We start from the raw sequence: 20,520 nt of genomic DNA, 5'->3' as shown, positions 1-20,520 counted from the left end.
CTCGTATCTGTGCCACAGATCCACATGAAACTTCATTAACTGTGAGTGCTATGCTACAGTGAGCTGGACTTTATTTGTACGTAAACTTGATTGTATCAGTTTTACAGCGTTTATATTTTTTCCTGTCCTCACGGAGAAAACCCAGGGGAACTTGAAGCTCATTTCTTCTTTCCAAAGTTTGCAGCTACTTGTTGATGGCTGCCAAACCCCTGAGGACAGTTCTATGCATACTTTGCTCGTCCAGGCTTTATGGTTGTTTTTATCTAGCTAATGCTTTTATTCTTTTATTTTTGAAAGCATAATAAAATTACATCATTTTCCCCTTCCCTTTCCTCCTTCCAGCCCTCCTCATGTTACTTTCCTTTGCTGTTTCTCAAATCATGGAATCTAGTTCTTTAATTGTTATTAATTGCACATATATATGTATTAAAGTATATAATATGTACACATATGAACATTACTAATATATAAATATCAATGTATTTGAATACAAATGTATATTGCTAATATATAAATACACATATATGTATATTGCTAACATATAAATACACATATATGTATATATGGTCAATATAAACACACATGTATACACACACACACACAAACTCCTACACATATAAGCACAACTTAGTTAGCTCTATAACATTACTTGCATGTAAATGAGTTCAGGGATGACCATTTGGTATTAGATAGACAACTGGTGGGGGGCTCCTTGCAGGAAAATTATTACTTCTGCTCTTAGACTTCCTCAGTTGCCTTTGTCTAGGGTTGAGGCTCCACAAGCTTTCCTCCTTCCACATTAGCATGTTTATTGGTGTCATCCTTGTTCAAGTCTGTCTAAGCAGCCATACTGGTGATATTTCATTGGTGTAGCTTCTCTGACATTTCTCAAAAAACAGTTTCACATCCAACTTCTCTTTCAGTGTCCAGCCTGTCTAATTTAAGTGCATGTATTACAGTAATTTGTTAAATCTTTTCCAAACACACAAGAACTGGAGGAATGTCATGTTAATTGTCTACCTGTTCCATAACTACTTTACTATATTTGGTAAACAAATTTGTATGTCTTTCTAGCTTTCAGCACATTTTATTTTTCATGCATCTCATCATTTTTTTCCTTGTGTATATAAGTTTCTTTTTCTCATTAATCACCTTAACAGTATTTACTTTAGATCTATTATGTTTTTCCATTTTCTGTCATTACTGGGAATAGTAATCTTTGTTGTAAGTTCTGTGTCATTCATGATACACTGTTTCCTCTTATTTTATAATTGCATTGAAAACATACCTTCATTTTTTTCTTTATTAATTGCACTTTATTTACATTGTACCCCCATGTCGTTCTCTCCCTCCTCCCGTCCCAATCCCTCCCTTCCTCCACCCTCTGCATGCATGCCCCTCCCCAAGTCCACTGATAGGGGAGGACTTCTTTTCCTTCCTTCTGATCATAGTCAATTAGGTCTCATCAGGAGTGGCTGCATTGTCTTCTTCTGTGGCCTGGTAATGCTGCTTCCCCCTCAGAGGGAGGTAATTAAAGAGCAGGCCGATCAGTTCATGTCAGAGATAGTCCCTGTTCCTATTACAATGGAACCCACTTGGATACTGAACTGCCATGGGCTACATCTGTGCAGGGGTCTTAGGTTATCTCCATGCATAGTCCTTGGTTGGAATATCAGTCTCAGGAAAGATCCCTGTGCTCAGATTTTTTTGTTCTGTTGCTCTCCTTGTGGAGTTCCTGTCCTCTCCAGATGTTACTGTTTCCCACTTCTTTCATAAGATTCCCTGCAGTCTGCCCAAAGGTTGCCCATAAGTCTCAGCATATGCATTGATAGTCTGCAGGGCAGAGCTTTTCAGAGGTCCTCTGTGTCAGGCTCCTGACTTGTTCCCTCTTTTCTCCTTCTTCTGCTGTCCAGTCTCTTTGCCTTTCTGGATAGGAATTGAGCATTTTAGCAAGAGTCCTCCCTCTTGATTAGTTTCTTTAGGTGTACAGATTTTAGTAGGTTTATCCTATATTATACGTCTATATGAGTGAGTATATACCGTGTGCATCTTTCTGCTTCTGGGATCGTAGCTTCATTTTTATGGGAATCCTGTGTAGCTGAGCTTGAAAATATTCCTATCAGAGAAATTTTTGTTTTCATATTCCATGACTCAGGAGTATAACAGTTACAAGGACATTTTTTATGGTAGTTTCTCTTCCAAATCAGACAATGTTTGGTAGAGGCCCAACATAGACGTTTATTACAACTATTAACACTGCCTCTTAAAATCTATGCTGGAATAAACTTTCTTGTATTTTCCATATGCTGGGGGGCTTTCTTTCCTCTTTTTAGTCTTTTTATTTCATGTAGACTTTGAAGTCCCAATTTTACATTGGTGATCTTATCTCCAGTGTCCCTGTTTTTATATTATATATGTATATATATATATATATATATTCAACATTTGTAGAGAATTTTATAAAATATGTTTTGATCATAGTCACTCCCCACTTCTCCCCCAACTCCTCTCAGATTCACCCTTGTTCAGAAAGCATGCAGGAATAGGAATCTATTGGCCCAAGAATTAAGGTCAAGATTTGACAAAGTTAAGCTCATAAAATTTAAGAGCTTCAGTACAGCACAGGAAACAATCAGTTGAGTGGAGAGGAAGCCCACAGAGTGGCCTTTTCCAGCTCTTTGTGTTATAGAGGGTTGATGTCCAGGATACACAAAGAACTAAGAAATAAAAAAGTCAAGAAAACAAGCAACCTCATTACAAATGGCTTATATATTTGCACAGAGAGTTCTCAAATGGAGAAATAAAAATGGCTAAGAGATATCTCAACAACTGTTCAACATTGTTAGCAATTAGTTTTCCGAGGGCCAAGGTTAACGTTCTCTGCTCTCATTTCAGTGTGGAAAACCGAAGAACAGCTCATCCCCAGGCCCAGCTGCAGCTTCATCTCAGGAGCTTATTACCTACTGCTCAGTTTTTGTTCACTGGCATGTCTGGTTTCCTTAGTCATTTAAAGAATGAATCTATTGTGAGACACATTCATGTTTTTGGATCCTGTATGGTTGGAGAAAATAAACTTGCCTTGACATCATTTGGTTGGAATTTAGTTTTGTGCATATTCTGCGAAGTTACCTATGTCAACTTTCTGTCTCTTTCCTGTGCTGTCAGTCTTACTCTACCTTCTTTTAGATTTAGAAATTACCCTTTCTTAATAATTATCAGTGTGATTTTTTTTCTGTAAATTACATCGACTGTGGCTCAAAGGTATCAAATACTTATAAGCAAGAATATATTTTATTCTCTTTTGAATATTCTGTTTACATCAGTTATGGTATACACTTATAGTTGGTTTTTGTATTACGTTATATTATTTTAAATTCTCACTTTAAAGAAGCCAAAATCACCAATTTTAGATACTATTCAAGAATAATATCAAACAACATATATCATATAGGACCTTGGTAAAGATGTGTAGAAAAGTAGTATTTAAACAATGTATCACTTAAAAATATTCCTCACCTTAAATGAGTTTTAGTTAAATAACCAATTGCTAATTATCATTGTATAAGACAAAGAAACAGATTTTGTTAATTTTTTAAAAATTAAAACCAAATTTTCTCACTTGCTGAAGTGTTGCTAAAATGTTATATTTACCAGAAAATCTTTCAACAGGAATAGGAGGCAAGCAATAAATTAAAAAAATTAAACTTCTCAAAAATAAAATGAAACATTTAAGACTGCCCAGATGTTCATGGTTACAAGATGTCCCCTGTTCACTTGGGATAACATAATCTTTGATTATGTTACCATGTTCATATTACATGACTTCCACCAACCCTTGGGAAGCTTATTGAATAAAGGCCAAGTTGGGAGACACAGCAGAGCTGAGCAACAGGCTTACAAAGGTGGTGGGAGTATCAGCAACCTGCCCTCATATACTAGCATGCTCAAGGGATTTTTTTAAATATATTTTTTTATTTATTACAGTGTATTCACTTTGTATCCCAGCTGTAGGCCCACCCTTGTTCACTTCCAATCCTGCCCTCATCTCCTCCCATGTCCTTTCCCCAGTCGACTGGTAGTGGAGGACCTCTTGCCTTCCACCTGACCCTAGCCTATCAGGTCTCATCAGGACTATCTTTCATAGTCTTCCTCTGTGGTCTGTTCAGGCTGCTCCCCTTCAGGGGGAGGTGATAAAAGAACCAGCCACTGAGTTCATGTCAGAGACAGTCCCTGCTCCCCTTATTAGGAAGCCCATTTGGAGATTGAGCTGCCATGGACTACATCTGTGCAGGAGATCCAGGTTATCTCCATGAGAGGTTCCTGTTAGAGTATAAGTCTCAGAAAAGACCCCTATACCCGGATTTTTTGGCTCTGTTGTTCTCTTTGTGGAGCTCAAGACCCTTCCAGGTCTTTCTATCTCCCCCTTCTTTCATAAAATTCCCTTTACTCTGCCCAAAGTGTTGTTAGGAGTCTTAGCATCTGCTTTGATACCCTACTGGGTAGTCTTTCAGAAGCCCTCTGTGGTAGGCTCCTGTCTTGTTCCTTATTTTCACCTTCTTCCAATGTCCATCCCATTTGCCTTTCTGAATGAAGACTGAGCATCTTACCCAGGGTCCTCCTTCTTGCTTAGCTTCTTTACGTGTACAGATTTTAGTATGTTTATCCTATATTATATGTCTAATATCCACTTATAAGTGAATATATACCATGTGTGTCTTTCTGCTTCAGGGATAGCTCACTCAGTATGATCTTTTCTAGTTCCCCCATTTGCCTACAAATTTCATGATTCTCTTGTTTTTAAATTGCTGAGTAATATTCTATTGTGTAAATATGCCACAATTTCTGTATCCATTCCTCAATTGAGGGGCATCTGGGTTGTTTCCAGATTCTGGCTATTATGAATAAAGCTGCTACGAACATGGTTGAACACATGTCCTTGTTGGATACTTGAGCATATATCTTTTGGATATATGCCTAGGAGTGATATAGCCAGATCTTGAAGTAGCACTATTCCTAATTGTCTGAGAAAGTACGAAATTGATTTCCAAAGTGGTTATACAAGTTTACATTCATATTGGAAATCAAGGGATCTTTTTAAAAGAGAGTAAATGAAAAAAAAAAATAGAGCTCAAAAATAAACGAAAACATTCAAGGGTCAATAAGTGGCTTTGATCATTGAAAGCTATGAAACAAACAGAAAGCTTATAAAGATGGGTCAGCTAGAAGGTAGGAAGGGAAAGTTGGATTCCCCATCTCAAGATCTGAGTATTCTCCATGACTTTCCATAGATAACTTCTCATTCTTTGAAACCACAGTACCACTTGCCCCAGTCTTCCTGAAGATCTTTAGAGACCCATGCTTTGCTATCTCAACTACAAACCTGCTGCTCACATGCAATCTACACGTATATATTTCTTTGCATGCTAAAAAGGCCAGACCAATATAAGGGGGAAAGGAATGGATTTACAATTCTACTGTTTTGTTTTGTTTCGCTTTGCTTCACAGCAAGCATTCTTGAAGACAGGAAACATATGTCCTCCACATTTTGGCATACTAATAACTAGGCAACAGAATAAAAGCAGCTTTGGTGAGTTTATCTGCACAAATTTGTTCATTTAGAACTGCATCTTAGCTGAGGAGTACCCCAAAGTTTGAGCACAGCTTCTCTTTTATCATTGAACGTGGTCTCCCATGAATTAAAGGCAATAAATCTTTGGCTCCAGAGTCAGAAAGCCTAGATCACAATCAGAATTCAGTCATGACAAAGAATTGACAATTTGGGAAAATCATCTAAACCCCTTCAGCTTCAGTTTCCTTCTTTGTGGGGCTCAGGAAGCCTATGTTGGGGGAGACTTTGCAACACCCCAGATCCAGTTATTACCTGGTTTATTTACTGGTATAACAAAATCCAGTTATGTTTGGTTACTGTTACAGTCAATAGGGAGGGATTTATGACAGCCAAAAACAGGGGGTTATGTGGCACTTCAGAATGAATTTCAATGATTTTAATCTTGTGTAACTTTTGTTTTATCACTTCCATTCATGCTTGATATAAATGTAGAGGACAGTTGCATAGACTTTATTCAATGAAACATCTTCATATTCCTAAACTAACATTTAACAAAGGCTAGGTTTATTTTTGGTCTCATCTTCACTATTAAGTACAAAGAGAGAGAAAAATACTTTATTCTCAAGCTTGGAAAATACAAAGTTGTTTCCAGCCTTAAAAAAGAAAATAACACTAGTTGAGGTATCTTGTATAAAATTGCACATGGATTGGGCAAATGCGCGAGCTGGTAGAGTCCAACAGCATTCCTTCCTCTCTTTTGACCTGAGCGCCTTTAACCTCCACTAAGCAGCAGCAAACCTAAGTCTGCCCTTCTCTCTCCATCCCCATATTCTCAACGTCCTGCTCGCTGGGATCTACTTGGGTAAAGGTGTGGATCAAGGGAAATGCTCCTCCACTGCTGGTGGGAGTACAAACTTGAACAACCACTTGGAAATCAATCCAGCGCTTTCTCAGAAAACTGGGAATAGATCTACCTCAAGACCAAGCTATACCACTCCTGAGGTATGTAACCAAAAGATGTTCCATCATACAAGGGCACTTGTTCAAGTATGTTCATGGCTGCTTTATTCATAATAGTTAGGAACTGGCAACAACCCAGATGCCCAAAGAACGGATATAGAAAATGTACATTTATACAATGGAATACTACTCAGCTATTAAAAAAAACAAACAAAAACAAAACAAAAACAAAAACAAGGATAACATGAAATTTGCATGCAAATGGATGGAACTAGGAAAGATCATCCTGAGTGAGATAACCCAAACCCAGAAAGACACATATAGTATGTACCCACTTGTAAGTAGATATTAGCCAGAATGTAGAGGATAACAATACCGTAATTCACAGACCCAAAGAAGCACAGTAACAATGAAGGCTCAAGGGAGAAAACTTGAATCTCACTCAGAAGGGGAAAGTAAAATAGATTTTGGAGGTGGACGGAGAGCGAACTGGGTGGAAGGGAAATAGGTGTGAAGATCAGATGTGGTGAGGAGGTGCTGAGAGAGAAAATGAAAATCAATTGTGGGGCACCTCAAAAATGAGCCAGAAACCTAGGACAAGCAAAACTTCCAGGAATCAATTACAATGACCCTAGCTAAGGCTCCTAGCAACAGGGGTTATGGAATCTGAAATGGCCACCATCTATAACCAGGCAAGACTTCCAATGGAGAAATGGGGACCATAACCCACCCACAAAACCTTTGACCCAAATTTATTCTGCCTATAAGAGGTGCAGGGATAAAGACAGAGGAGAAATTGAGGGAATGGTCAACCAATGACTGGGCAAACTTGAGACACATCCCATGAGAGACAGCCAACCTCTGACCTTCTAATGATACTCTGCTATGCTTGCAGACAGGAGCCTAGCATAACTGTCTTCTGAGAGGCTTCACCCAGTAGCTGATGCAAACAGATACAGAGACCCACAGCCAAACATTTAGGCAAAGCTAGGGGAGTCTTGTGGAAGAGAGGGAGGAAGGATTGATGGAGACAGAGAGGTCAAGGACACCACAAGAAAACCTACAGAATCAACTAACCTGGGTTCACAGAAATCTGAACCAACCACCAGCCAAAAAGCATGCATGGGACAGTCCTAGGGTCCCTACACATATATAACAAGGTGAAGCTTGGTCTTTATGGGGCAGCCTAACAACTGGAGCAGGGGTTGTCTCTGACTCTGTTGCCTGTCTTTGGATCTCCTTCCCTTAGCTGGGTTGCCTTGTCTAGCCTCAAGAGGAGAAGATGTGCTTTGTCCTACTGATACAATATGGCAAGGCTGGTTGATAATCATGGGAGGCCTCCCCTTCTCTGAGAAGAAAAGGGGGAGAAATAGTGGGGGTGGGGTGGCGAGAGGAGTGAGGGAGGGTCTGGGAGGAGAGCAAGCTGTGATCCAGATGTTAATGAATTAATTAATAGGGAAAACAAAGAAGAAAATGCCTGCTAAGGTCTGAATATATTGATCCCCTAGAAAAACAACGGAATTTAAAAATCCTGCTCCAGCAGTGGTGAACACCTAGAACTGGAGGAATTTTTATTTGGCTTTTGATTTTTTAATTGTTCTATTAGTTCTTTGATATTTCATTTAATATATTTTGATGATATTTACTGTCCTCTCCCAGTTCTCCCCATATCCAACCTCCCATTTCTTTTTTTTTTTTTTCAATTAATAAGTCTAATTTGTACTGCCCATCCACTCTTGGGTAAGAGATTGTCTACTGGAGTGTGGCACATACCAGTCACACACTCAACAAAGGCTGACTCTCCTGCTCTGAGTAGCCATTAATGCTCAATAGCTCCTCACTTAGGGGTGGAACTTCACAGCCCCTTCCTCTCACAAGCCACGTGTAAATGGTTTGTTTTACCACTGTGAATTCATGTGTGGAACTGTTGTGTTGTGCCTTGGAAACACTAACATAGCCATCCACGACCTCTGACCTTTACAGTTTTTATGTGCCCTCTTTCAAGGTGGTCCCTGAGCCTCTAGGAGATGGGGTAAGATATACATGTCCCATTTAGGGTTGAGTGTCTCCGGGCATACATACAAGAAGCAGGCTAATTCTCCACACAAAAGTCTTTCTCTGTCTCTTTCTGTGTCTCTGTCTTTCTGTCTCTGTCATCTCCTTTCCTTCTTCCATCTCTATATGTTCTTGCCTAGACTCTCTCTCTTCTCTCTCTCTCTCTCTCTCTCTCTCTCTCTGTGTGTGTGTGTGTGTGTGTGTGTGCACCAGTACATGCATTTTCTTGGAAAAGAAATTCCAGCTTCAAATTATTTTTTTCTATCTTATCTATGGCTAACCCATGAATGGAATTGTTCTCCATAGTGATTTTATCTGTCCTGTTTGGGGGAAACTGTTGGCCAATAGGTGTCAGGGAATGATTTTTCTTATCACTGACAGTCCTTTATTGATGAAGCCAGCAATAGCCAGGTTGAAAACTATTGTTTATGCAAGGTCCAAATGCATGCTGCTCTCTTGTTAGGCACAGATGTCCATATTCTAGATACAATCTTCACGCCAGCGCCCAAACCAACATTGTGTTAGGAGACTGAATTCCACAAAATTCAGCCCTTATTATCTCCACTCTTTTGGGAAACCATGCATCTTGTCCTTTTCCCTGCTTCTAGCCCTTCAGATCACTAAGGGAGCAGTTTGAAAGCAGTGGAATACAACAGGAGTGTATTTGCAACTGTAAGATTCCAGCCTTTACCACGATTCAGGAGGTCTACCAGAATTTTGTCAGCAGCTAAAGACAGTTGTTACCAACCCTTATAAAACCTGAGTTCAGTCCTTGGGGACACTCATGATAGAAGAAAATACAGTTTCTTTCTTTCTTTCTTTCTTTCTTTCTTTCTTTCTTTCTTTCTTTCTTTCTTTCTTTCTTTCTTTCTTTTCTTTCATGTATTTTTAAAATTTTATTTTTTATATTAATTATGGTTTATTCATTTTGTATCCTGGCTGTAGCCCCCTCCCTCATTCCCTGCCAATCCGATCCTTCCTCCCTCTTTTTCCCTCTATGCCCCTCCCCAGGTCCATTGATAGGGGAGGACCTCTTCCCCTTCCATCTGACCCTTGCCTGTCAGGTCTCATCATGTCTGGCTGGATTGTCTTCCTCTGTGGCCTGTAAGGCTGTTCCACCCTCAGGGGGAGGACAGATTCTTAAGAGTTGCTCTCTGATCTCCACACATGGGACCTGGCACAGGTACCCCAAGATATATAAATGAATGAATGAATGTAATAAGACTGTACATTTTCTACTGGACTGCTTTTATGTTGGTATATTTAAAAAATATTTTAAAAAGATGGCAGCTTTACTAGCCTGGCAGGAGAGGAGACATTTTAAAGAAACAGTTTTGCTACCAGACTATTGAAATGAAGGACCCCAGAGGGGATGAAGGAGGGGGCTACAGCTGATATACAAAGTGAATAAACTGTAATTAATAATAAATAAATAAAGAAAGAAAAAAAATACTGAAACCCTGCTGCCACACAGAGGAAAAAGTTGCCTCCCAGGAAGAGATTTCACACACTTCTGACACCTTATGGGATCCTCTGAAGTACAAGCTGGAGCCAGCTAACATTGTCTAGTACTGTAGTCTACATAATGTATATTATTACGCATTCTTATTTTGTATTTCTATTCATTTTGAATTTTTTAAGCATTCTCTCTCTCTCTCTCTCTCTCTCTCTCTCTCTCTCTCTGTATCCACTTCCTTACTAGATCTTCAAGAATTTTGTGTAATATATTTTAGTCATAGCTACCATTACCTAAATTCTTCCAGATCTAATCTAGCTTCCCTACCAAACCCATCTAGTCCAATTTGTGTTGCCCGAAACTCATGGGTGAAGGACCCATCTGGATTATGGTTTACTTGCCAGATGCCACACCCTTTAAAAAAATGACTACTGTTCATTGCCAATAGTGCCTCTGATAGTAGTGGGATTTTGTTCATAGATACCTTCTCTTTCACGTGAGATTTTATCTGGCTCGAGCTTGTATGGATCTTGCACCTGTCCTGTTGAACTTGGAAAATATTGTTTTCTTGTAGTTATCCACTACAGTAATAACTGTTCTTATGCTTTTCTAATACTTTGTTTTGCTTGATCCCCCTTTATCCAATCCCCCCTATTTTTGCATTGCTTTGCCCCACCTGGCCAACCAGCCCCTGCATTTATACCCGTCTGTCCTCCATACTCCCCTTGCCACCTTCATGCCATATGTGTTCTATTATCATCACAACCTTACCCTCTCTAGAATATCATTTCTCTCTACCATGGTCCCCTTCCTAGCTTCATGACCTGTCTCCACCCCCACTCTCACTTGACTACACAGACATAAAAATCAGAAGATAAGATCAGCATGTGAGAGGGAACATGTGGTGTTTGTCTTTCTGAGCCTGAGTTACCTCACTTAATATAATATTTTCCAGTTCCATCAATTTTCTTGCAAATTTCTTAATGCCATGAAAAAAAGCACATGATGTTTTAAGTGGAGCATTCACTTCAGTTACTAAATCAAGTCAGATTATTGTTGTCATTTTTGTAAGAAGAGATGTGACAGAATAAAAATTTGTGGGTTTTTTTTTTTGCACTTATTTTGAAGAGCTGTCTAATCAGGCTGCTTTCTGAGTCTTAGAAAAAGCCACTTAATACACCTACATTTTTGTTTAATTCAGTATTATTCAGAAATGGATCATATTCCAATGTTCAAAGTACAAGACTTACAAAACTTAACAAAGACAAGTTATCATAAGAAAACATGCTGTAATATAAATATCAATAATTATATTTTATGCTTATTATCTTATGTGCAAGAGAACTGCTTTAATGGTCTGGATGATCTAAAGGCAAACCTTATCTATACCATTGGCAAACCCCCTGTATCATAGTAAGATTTCCATTGTGATAACCAAACCTGTCACAGATGCAAAATATCTAATAACATTTTGTCAGTGGGATAACTAAAAACCACCAAGGGAAGCTTGCCTTGAAGGGTTGCTTCGTCTCTCAAAGTTCTGCAAATACAGAATTGTAAGAAGAGTTCTTGAGACTTACTATCAGGTCATGTCCCCAGCAGCGTCACATTGAACTCCACAAATATGGAAGACATTCGTCTTCTGCAAAGAGGAAATTAATTTAGTATTTATTGCTCCATGGTATTATTCTGGATAAAATTATATCCCTAGTAATATGGCTTAAGCCAAACATTTTGTGCATCTCTACGTTTGGAAACATCTGGCAACCAATCATTGAATCAAGGCTCTTTGAGTATTTAAAGAGTACAGGACATGACTCTTGGGCCTTTGCTTCTCAAGTTAGGTGGTTCCTCCCCTCCGAGACTGCCTTAGCTTCCAGTTCTTTAATCATCGTCTGGATCATCTCTAAAGTGTTGCAGTCTTTCATGAGTCAGTCTACTTGTAAAAGCCCTCCAGCTGCTAAGAAACACATCAGGATTTGTCTTCAGTTGTCATAGTATTTTCAGTCTCATGATGTATATATTTCTTTGTAGACTCTGGGCACAAGGACAAAGCAACAATGATGCTATCAGAAGAATATTTCTGCTTTATTCTTACTTTTCAAATGTTTGTACGATAATGTGGTTCACCAATGAGTCAGATGCATTAGCCAAGAGTACAAGCTAGCACTACTTTCCAGGGAAAGACTGGGTGACCCAAGTAGCTCCACAAGGAGGGCAACAGAACCAGAAAATTTGAACACAGGGGTCTTTCCAGAGACTCATACTCCAACCAAGTACTATGCATGGAGATAACCTAGAACCCCTGCACAGATGTAGCCCATGGCAGTTCAGTGTCCACATTGGTCCCATAGTAATGGGAAGAGGGACTGCCTCTGACGTAATCTGATTGACCTGCTCTTTGATTACCTCCCCCTAAAGGGGGAGCAGCCTTACCAGGCCACAGAAGATGACAATGCAGCCACTCCTGATGAGATCTGATAGACTAAGATCAGAAGGAAGCAGAGGGGGACCGCCCCTATCAGTGGACTTGGGGAAGGGCATGCATGAAGAAGAGGGAGGAAAAGTGGGATTGGGTGGGGAGGAGAGAGGGGTTTATGGGGGAATACAAAGTGAATAAAGTGTAATTTAAAAAATAAAAATTAAAAAAAAGAGTGCAAGCTAGACATAAGGATGATAGTGTAGTTCCATTGACGTCTAGAGATTCTACATTGCCAGCTTTTACTCAGCATTAACAATCTGAACTTTGCTAAATGGCATTTGTATAAAGCTCTTCCAAAAATATATTTGTTTTTCCCCCTTAGACATTGTGTCTTGAATACAGTTTAGGCTTCTTATCTGATAGCACAATTAGATATAATATATTATGTATTTTATTATATTATTATATATTTATTATAATATATATATTATATATTTTATTGAAAATTTACAAACACAAGAAAGTAGAAATAAAGTAAATATGAATACTACTAGTGGCTAGGATCTAGCAGCAGAGGTAAGTGTGCTTGGAAATGATTCTCATACACATTGATAAGTCGAGATGTTATAAATTACTGCAGATACAAGTTAAAGGGATCTTACAGGAAATGGACAACATGGAGGAAATATCTTTAAATCTACTCATTAAGACCGAAGACATGACTTCTCAGCATAAGCATCAGCCCCCCCCATTATGAAAAGGGACCATAAAATAATACTTAAAATTTCAGTTTGTTTGACACAGGTTTTCAATATATTGGAAAACCCTGGAAAATCTAGAGCTATATATCTTCTTTCTACAGATTATCACATATATATTATCTCTTTATATTATGAATTAGTAGATAGATGATTGCATGTGCAGTAGGTAGTAACTGGAAATGTGGCTCGTAAGTTTATACATTCTACAGACACTAAGAAAACACTGTCATTTTTAGAGTGAAAATGTGAAGAACATGGTTGAATTTCAATAAGACTGATTTGCTCTTCATGAATAAAATATACTCAAACATAAAAATTATTTGAAAAATAAACAATTTAGGAAAAATTAACAAAAGCTTGAGAAATGAGAAAGGATAGACTGTTTTAGAAGAAATTATATAATTTGACAGGTCTGGAAAGGAGGATTCAGAGGGACTGAAAAGTTGAGAATAGGTGGCAAAAAAGATGACACATTTAGAAAAACAGAAAACCAAAGGGCAGGAGACTCATTTGTATCATAAGAGTCAAAGCCAAATTTTAAATATTTGGTGAGTCAAGTTCATAAATGAAGAAATATGTAAATATTTTCTAAAATTTAATGACCATGAGAAAGATAAAGGTTATTAATTTGAGAAATGGAATGTAAAAATGATTTGGAATTATGGTAGATTTTGTTTGTGGGAAACACAATGTTTGTAGGCTATTAGGTAAGATATGGAGATGATAACCATGGAAAAAAAGACAACAGACTGTGACTTGCAGATGGCTGGAGTAGCAAAAATCATAACCAAGGATTTTAAAATAGCTATTGAAACTATATTAAGGACTTTCAGGAAAAAAAAAAAGTCAAAGGAAGTGAACAAACAGAAAAATCTCAGCCAAAGAATAAAAGGAATCATAATCAACTAATATAGAATTGAAAAGTCTTTAACATTATTTATTTATTTATTACAATTTATTCACTTTGTATCCTAGCCTTGAAATCCTCCGTTGTCCCCTCCCAACCCCACCCTCCCTCCCTTTTCTCCTCCCATGTCACTTCCCCAGTTCTCTGATAGGGGAGGTCCTCCTCCTCTTCCATCTAACCCTAGCCTCACAGGTCTCATCAGGCCTGGCTGCATTGTCCTCCTCTGTGGCCTGGTAAGGCTGTGAAGGAATGTTTTAAAAAGAATAAAGGACAGTAACAACTGTAATAAGCCTTATTGACTGGAAGTGTGATAACAAAAGGCAGACATGACCTGAACTGTTTCAACCATCAAGTCCCAATTGTGTTTGTCTTAAGAAAGTTCAAAGTTGGAGGAAAAGATGAAATGTGATATCCCATACAACACAATGTGATATGCAGTTTCCTGTCTGTGACAAGCCTCTGAGAGAAACACATTAGATGAAGGGTTTACTCTGCTCCTAATGTCAGAGGTTTCAATACACGATGACTCAGCTGTGAGGTTTTGATCATGGTATCAGGCAGAATACCATGATGGCAGGAGCATGTGACAAAGGTTGCTTGCCTCATAGTGAACAGGAAGCAGGGATGGAAAGACAGTGCTTGGGTGTAAGAGGTAGTTCCCAAGAATATATTCCCCCAGAGACTTACTTTCTATCTAAGCCCCACATGTGAAGGTTTCTATTCCTTACAATGTCATAAAATTGTCAATTCATCACTATGTCAATCCATTGATTAGATCAAAGTCTTCATGACTGATTCAATTACTTCTCAATGATTAGATTCACTACATTTTTTTGCGGGAACATTGCACAGCATTTAAGGAAGTGATACGATTCTATTACTGTGGGTAAATGTACTTACCACTAGAGTGTTATTATAGGCACAGAAAGACATAACACAACTTAGGAGGGATGACCATTCATTAGGACAAAATCTTCTTAATTAGCTACACTCTTGCCAATGGAAGTCAGGGTGCTGCGTTACATAGGTGAGGGAATTTCAGTGACGGGTTCTCAGGGATGGAGACCCTGAAATTCCCACTAGCAGATGGGCTGCTTAAGCTTCAAGTGGGTCCTCTAGTAAGGGAAGTGGGAATGCATTGGACATGGACTCACTTACTAACTTTTTGATCACTTCCCCCTGGCAGAACTGCCTTGCTAGGCCACAGCGGAAGAGGACATGCTCAGTCCTCATGCAACTTGATGAGCTGGGGTGGATGAGAAAGGGAGCTCCCCTTACCTGAGGAAACGGGGAGGGGAGAGAGTGGGATTGGGAGGGGTGGAGGGAAGGGGCTACAAGCATGTAAAAAGGAATAAAATAAATAAACTAGGGGGAAAACCCGTCAGAGACCTAGAATCTCTGCTCGTGAAGGACCCCGAATCCTCACAGTCCCTGCATCCAGGCTAAGGAGCCCGGGTCATAGCGCTTCTCTCGAGACCCAGATGCCTGCTGTGGGACAGCAACTTGAGACCCAGACATTGCCAGTGTGTTCTAGGTCTCTGCAGTTCTAATAACGGCCATCTGGTTGCCTTCCGCTTATTTTTTTTTTTTTTTTCCTTTCAGGAGACATCCTTCTTGGTTCCAAGGCCGTTGTAATGGAAGTTGGCTCAGCAGCGGCAGAGGATTCTGTTTCCTTCGCTGAGTCTGGAGGATCTAGAGTCTTTGTCACCATGGCTGAGCCCTGCAAGCAGGGTCGCTCGGATGCACCAATGGGAGAATGAAGTGTGTATTCCTTGTTTGAACCTTTTACGTGAAGGGAGTGGGCATTCTGCTTTTCTTGGAAGACACCTTGCTCTTTTCCCCTGCAAGGGATCGTTTCTGTATTGAAAGCACGCTGGTTTAAGCTTTTACTGTTTAGTCAAGGATTAAAACTTTAAGGGAGAGACTAAGAAGGAATAAAAGTCATAAGTTCTTAATTAATAGACGGGAGACAACAGAATGCCCTAATAAAACAAGCCATGAAAAGATATTTCAAAATACATTCTTTAAAACAAAACAAACAAACAAACAAAAAACCTGAACTCACAGAAGAAAGAAAAACATAGAATAAAATGCGCAACCACGGACATTGTCACCACTACCACTGTAGAGAGCTAAAGGGTCCATTTGCTCAGCTAGAGACACTACTGTTAATAAGGTCTAGCTAACTAATCCCGGGTATTGTAGTTGTTTAAGGGTTGGTTGCATTTATGAGCAGTGGTTTATGAAAACATCAGCACTGCTTTGAATCTGAAGTAATTACTGTATTTCTCAACTATATCTTATTCATAAATCATTCAGTTATATACTGGTTTTGCATTAGCCACAAGCTATTTTAGGCAATTATTTCAGCTAAAACTATTTGTTCATTATTTTCCAGATATACAGCCTTTTTACCATCTGCTCATTTATGTTTTTTTCAGCAAAGTATTTTTTATGCAGTTACATTCTAAATGTTCACTACAAATCTCTTCTTTCTTTCAATTATTATCAAAATGTCAGTTTCATTATTGAATGAGGATTATCCATAGGTGAGTAGATTATAGTAGAGTACCAAAGAATTTTTAAGCCAATTCAATATTTGTGTGTTTAGGATTGAGAAATTAACAAACAAACACATAAACCAAGACCCAACCAACCAACGAAACAAACAAACAAACAAACAAACAAAGATACCCCAAAACAAAACTCCAACTTTCCTAAAAGGAGAAAGGGAAGAGGTTTTAGTTGAGTTTATCCAGGCGCCTGAGCATCAACCTCCTTCTTAAGATTATTGATTTTCAGCCCAGTGTGATTTTTATTTGATTCAAAGGAACCTGGAGAACTTCCTTGTTGAAGAACAAAGTGCATAGAACATGTACCAACTTTTTTTCGAGTAAACATTTACCCCATCACTAATCCTGCCTAGTGGTTTGTTTTAGGTAAACATTTAAAATTACCAATGTGATCTTACTTATCTTGAAAAATTCTCAATTATTTTCAAGAATATGAATAAAATTCACTGGAGAAAAAAAACATATTCCTAAAATAAAGCTGCACTTTATTGCTTCAGTATAGGGAAGCTTGACAATTGACAATGCTGATTCACCTCATCAAATGATGTTCACATAGATAACACATAGTAGAATGTTTCATTTAATTAGTTGTTGGCTATACTCTAGGTAATAAAAGAACAGCTGGGTGCGTGATGAAGCAGCTCTCTGTTGTTTTCAGAAACATTTATCTTATGTCATGAGGCATGGGAAATATATTTGTATTCCTTGGAGAAGCTGATTCTAATCAAAGTCAAAGGGAATTGCAATCTCTGATCTAAACACATGGTTAGAACTATGTCATATCAAGTTTGGGGGCTTAAGAAGAAGCCTAGGCAATTGAAAACATGATTAAAGATTAAAGGAATTGGGATTATTTGGTTTGGAGAGAGAATGATTGGGAATTGACAGACCATGAGTCTCTAAACATGACATTCTTATTTGGAGACTGTCGAGCAGCTGTTTCTAGCCCCAGTATATTTTGCCTGTAAGAAAGTTATTTGAAATAGCAGCAAGAGAAATACAGAACAAATCAAATGAAGAACTTATCAATTCTAGTACAAAAATATTGAGGCTTAGAAGAAAATACTATATATATATGGTTATTATAAGTGTTTAATGGTTGAAGCTACTCACATCCAGCCATGTGAGTTTTACAACAGAGTGCACAAATATTCTTGGTAATGTATTCATGGCATCCATTCATTTGGATTGAGAGGAATGTTTATTATCATAATAATATAAATCACAAGGTGATTTTTATGTGACCTAAAGCAAATGACAGCAAGAAATAATGGTTGCCAGAGTGTCTATTTTCCTTAGAAACCATCACACTTTCCCTCAAATTAAGATGGAAATGGAATCTTGGCAATATATGTTATGATTCTCTTATTCCATGGTCATAATAAAAAGGTATTTGACAGAACGAGAAAAAGGCATTACAATGTTCTCCTGATGCTCCAGCACTTTTCTTTGTGGCTGTTACTAGCTGAAATAGCTGAGTCAATGAAATAGCTATGAGTCAATGGAATCTCCACAGTTGAGATATTCCTCTGCTATACTAACTAGAGGAAGCAAGGCTTACTTGAAACACAAATAAGACAAATCAGAGCCAACATAAGTTCGTCAATAAACATCTCTCATAATTAAACATTTTGCATAATAACAGAAAAGGAGGATGCAGATTAGAACCAAACTGAAGACAATTACATAACTGTGATCTGTCTGTAAAGTTCTCCACCCAAATAGTAATAGTGCTTCCTCCAGACCCAGCTATACCACTGTTAGGTATATACCCAAAGTTTGTTCAAGTACACAAAAAGGACACTTGCTCAACCATGTTTATAGCAGCTCTATTTGTAATAGCCAGAACCTGGAAACAACCCAGATGTCCATCAACGGTGGAATGGGTACAGAAATTGTGGTATTTTTATACAATGGAATACTACTCAGCAATCAAAAAGGAGGAAATCATGAAATTTGCAGGCAAATGGTGGGATCTAGAAAAGATCATTCTGAGTGAAATATCCCAGAAGGAGAAAGACAAACATGGGATATACTCACTTATATAGACCTATAAGATATGATAAACATAATGAAATCTATACACCTAAAAAAGATAATCAATTGAGCGGACATGGGGTAAGATGATCAATCCTCGTTTAGAAAGACAGATGGGATGTGCATTGAACGTATGACAGGAGTCTACTGAGCGCATCTGAAAGACTCTAACTTGCAGTGTTTTCAAAGCAAAGACTCATGACCAAACCTTTGGCAGAGTACAGGGAATCATAAGAAAGAAGGGGAGTTAGTCTGATGGGGAAAGGATAGGAGCTCCACAAGGACCAAATATATCTGGGCACAGGGTCTTTTCTGAGACTGACATTCAACCAAGGACCATGTATGGATATAACCTAGAACCTCCACTCAGATGTAGCCTGTGGTAGCTCAGTAACCAATTGGTTTCCCAAAGTGAGGGGAACAGGGACTATTTCTAACAGGAACTCGATGACTGGTTCTTTGGTCTCCCCACCCCCGAAGGGAGGAGCAGTCCTGTTAGGCCACAGAGGAGGGCTTTGCAGCCAGTCCTGAAGATACCTGATAAAACAGGATCAGATGAATGGGGAGGAGGTCCCCCCCATCAGTGGACTTGGAAAGGGGCACGGTGGAGATGAGGGAGGGAGGGAGGGAGGGACTGGGAGGGAATGAGGGATCGGGACACGGCTGGGATACAGAGTTAATAAAATGTAACTGATAAAAAAAAATAAAATAAATTAAAAAAAAAAGTTCTCCACCATTTTAGCGTGGAAATGTTCTGTACTTGTGCATATATAAGTTTAAAATGCAACACAAATCTGTTTAAAGCAATTTTAATGAGCTATATTTTATATAAGATAAAACATCTCCATTTATATGTGCATTTCAGTGAGCTTTAGTAAGGACACACATTTGCAGCCACACTCACAATAAAGAAATAGAATTATTTTTATCAGTGTGTGTGTGTGTGTGTGTGTGTGTGTGTGTGTGTGTGTGTCAGGTGCACAAGGCAGAGACTGCATGTGTGAGGAGGTTGGAGAGCAACCTTGGCTGTTGATCCTTGCTTTGTTCACCATGCTAGCTGGCTGGTGTGCTTCCTGGCATCCCCAGTACACACCTACTCCTCGCAGGAGGATCCCTGAGAAACAGACACAGGCTACAACGTTTTGTAGATTCTGGGGAATCAAATTCAGTGGCTCATGCTTGCATGGAAAGCATTTTACCCACTAAGCCACCTTCCAAGCCCAAGAAAGAGTATGCTCTTCATCCTAGCAAATTCTCTTGCTCTTCTCTGAGAATAGTCTAAGGTAACAACAATCTACCATCTGTCAAAATGGAGTAGATATTTTTTTTTTCTCTATTGATAGGGAAGTTTCACACTTCCTTTCTCAGCTTAATGAGAAAGGAAGTGTCCTGTGAACCTGTAAGTTCTGACCTTCGTGTTTTTGTTGTTGTTTTTAATTTATAGGCATTTGAGTCACAGTCATTACATGTTGTTAGTATATAAAACTGCCACAATTCTTCTTCTGGATGAGCATGTTTTGGTATGAATTTTCAACTTGAAAATTGGTTCTTTTTTTTTTTTTTTTCAATGCAGTTTATTCAGGAACATTGAACAATCCTCGGACCCCGGGGAAAGCCAGCCCCCAGCTTAAATAGCCTCTGGGTAGCCAACCCAGGTGTGCCACGGGGGCAATGCAGATAGGTCCACATACATGGAAGCAAGCCAGATCCTCAGCCTTAGCCAAATGTGGAGTTGTTCGTGACAGAGAGCCCTCACCATCGGGAAGGTGGAAGGCGGAAA

The 20,520-nt window shown here is 38.8% G+C and overlaps 1 long non-coding RNA gene across 2 annotated transcripts in view; it reads left to right on the top strand.

Moving 5' to 3' along the window:
- LOC132648582 (uncharacterized) overlaps positions 1–16,520 on the top strand; it is a 208,138-nt gene extending 191,618 nt beyond the window's left edge. Inside the window, exon 4 of one of the 2 annotated variants that reach the window (XR_009587010.1) lies at positions 15,733–16,520. This is a non-coding gene — a long non-coding RNA (uncharacterized LOC132648582). Of the gene's footprint in view, positions 1–2,895; positions 3,074–15,732 lie in introns of those variants that run through there. The other variant, XR_009587008.1, reaches the window with a different exon arrangement.
- Positions 16,521–20,520: the final 4,000 nt, after the last annotated feature.

The sequence above is a fragment of the Meriones unguiculatus genome, chromosome 17, assembly GCF_030254825.1.
Source record: "Meriones unguiculatus strain TT.TT164.6M chromosome 17, Bangor_MerUng_6.1, whole genome shotgun sequence".
NCBI classification, from domain to species: Eukaryota; Metazoa; Chordata; class Mammalia; order Rodentia; family Muridae; genus Meriones; species Meriones unguiculatus.
Note: the sequence above shows the minus strand (reverse complement) of the source record. Positions and strands in the feature narration are given on the sequence as shown.